The sequence below is a fragment of the Megalopta genalis genome, unplaced genomic scaffold, assembly GCF_051020955.1.
Source record: "Megalopta genalis isolate 19385.01 unplaced genomic scaffold, iyMegGena1_principal scaffold0052, whole genome shotgun sequence".
NCBI classification, from domain to species: Eukaryota; Metazoa; Arthropoda; class Insecta; order Hymenoptera; family Halictidae; genus Megalopta; species Megalopta genalis.
This window is the reverse complement of record NW_027476121.1, coordinates 690,001-692,500: the sequence shown is the minus strand read 5'-3', so window position 1 is coordinate 692,500 and position 2,500 is coordinate 690,001. Positions and strand designations below refer to the sequence as shown.

General features: G+C 56.8%; 1 pseudogene; it reads left to right on the top strand.

The window, feature by feature from the left end:
- LOC143261447 (large subunit ribosomal RNA) overlaps positions 1–2,500 on the top strand; it is an 8,545-nt pseudogene that overhangs the window by 2,735 nt on the left and 3,310 nt on the right.

Here is a 2,500-nt window from a genome sequence, read left to right as displayed (position 1 = left end):
ACTAGGGGAATCCGACTGTCTAATTAAAACAAAGCATTGCGATGGCCCCCACGGGTGTTGACGCAATGTGATTTCTGCCCAGTGCTCTGAATGTCAACGTGAAGAAATTCAAAAAAGCGCGGGTAAACGGCGGGAGTAACTATGACTCTCTTAACGGGAGTTATAGTTGCAGGGACGGTGATGCGCAATATAGACCTCTTGCTAGGTCCATTAGCCTCTCCCGTCCAAGTCTTCCCCACCTCCTATAGGTTCTCGCCGGGTAACGCTAACGGGGTTCAGGCGACATTGGCGCTTGGGGGTTGCCAGCCCCCTCGTGCTGTAATTTTGTTGGCCCTCGCGACAAAACAATGCCTCGGATGGGTACACGTAGAGGGGCGGCCTCTGCCGCCCCTAGGCCAGCAATTTCCCCCCTTCCGGGACCGAGCTCTGGGGATCCCCCTTCCCGACCGGTCGATTTCCCTTGTCAATTCCCAGGCTGCGATAGATCCTTCGTTACCAAGATCGGTAGGGGCGTTCACATGAGGTCCGCTCACCCTGATTGGTCAGATGATGTGAACCGCGCAGCGCCAGCAAAAGCACGTTGGAGTGCTGAGGAGGTGTCTTTGCTGGCGCGGCGCGAGGCAGAACTGTCCATGAAGGGTGTGCGCTTCATCAATCAAGCGCTCATTGGGTTCCTGCCTGGCAGGTCGCTAGATGCCATCAAGGGCGCTCGGAAGCACAAGGACTACCGAGCGCTTGTGATGGAGCACGTTGGCCGCATTCAACAGGAGTCACTGCAGCCGGTGGCTGAGGCGCCCGATCTCGCGGTGGAGGTCCAGGATAGCGATCGGGTCTTCCTGGAGTATTTCCGCGGCCTTGAACCACTAGGGTGCGATGGATTCCAGGCTAATACCCTGGATGAAATCTGTGCCCTGGTTGGAAGAGAGGATCGCGGGAATATTCTGGAAAGGCTCACCGCTTACCTGGCGGATATCTTTCCGGTACCTCATGCAGCGAGTGTCGTGCGTCGAGGCCGCCGTGCGCAACCGGAGGAACCGCTCTCGCGACGCAGACAGCGCCGGAGGAATTACGGCATAGTGCAAGAACTGTGGCGTAAGGACCCCCGGCGCTGTTTGGATGTCATAAGGGATGGCCCCGTCGGTGACCATGGCATCCCTCAAGATGTTATGGTTCCCTATTGGGAAGCCCTTATGACAGGTGCGCGCGACAGCTGTCCTCCGTGTGAAAACCGAGAGGACACCATCTCCTCTCTGTGGTCTCCTGTTAATCCGGATGAACTACGGAGGGCGCTTCCGGGTAGGAAGACAGCACCTGGTCCTGACGGTCTGTCTGCGAGACTCCTTTGTAAAACCCCCCTTGAGGTTTTGCAAAGGATCTATAACCTCATTATGTGGTGCCGCAGACTCCCTATTCACCTAAGGGACGCCAGGACCGTGCTCATTCCTAAAACCGGACTGCCTTCTTCTCCGTCTGATTTTCGACCCATCACCGTCGCCTCGACTCTTGTGCGAGGATTCCACAAAGTCCTGGCTAGGCGGATGGGTCGATTGATCGGATTGGATGGGAGGCAGAGAGCGTTCCGTAGGACAGACGGATGTGCGGACAACGTGTTTTTGCTGGACTTGCTGCTACGCCACTCCCATGCGCGCCATAAGCCGCTTTTTGTTGCGTCGGTTGACGTCGCGAAGGCTTTCGACACCGTTTCTCACCCCGCGATATTACAGACGCTCGAACTGAGGGGCTGTCCCGCTCCCATGATTGAGTATGTCGGGTCGGTGTACTCTGATGCTCTCACGACCATTGTGTCGGGTGGTTGGCACTCCCATGCCATCCATCCGATGCATGGCGTGAGGCAAGGAGACCCGATGTCCCCCGGCATATTCAACATGGTGATGGACAGACTCCTCAGGAGCCTCCCCCAAGACATCGGGGCGGATATCGACGGGGTGAGGATCGGGTCGGCAGCCTTCGCCGACGACCTAATCCTCGCAGCCTCAACGACAACGGGCCTGCAGCGATTGCTTGACTGTACGGAGGACTTCCTGGCATCATGCGGCATGTCCGTTAATGTCGGTAAGTCTTTTACCATCTCGATCGGAACGGTTCCCCACCAGAAGAAGACTACCGTGGATGAAGGCAACTTCTTCCTCGGTGGTCAGAAGCTGGTGGCGATGAAGCGGACGGACGCCTGGCAGTATTTGGGTATTCCCTTTACTCCAGACGGTCGTCTGCGTTCCGACCCGTCAGTCTCGTTGGTCGCTGATTTGGATAAGATCTCCCGTGCACCGCTTAAGCCGCAACAGCGACTATTCGCTCTGCGAATATTCCTGTTGCCAAGCTTATTTTATGCGGCGTCGTTGGGGTCTGTGGGATTGGGGAAACTCAATCGGTGTGACGTGGCGGTACGTGGTGCGGTGAGGAAGTGGCTCAGTTTACCGGCCGATACACCTAAGGCCTATTTCCATTCCGCCATCGGTTCGGGAGGCCTGGGTATTGCTTC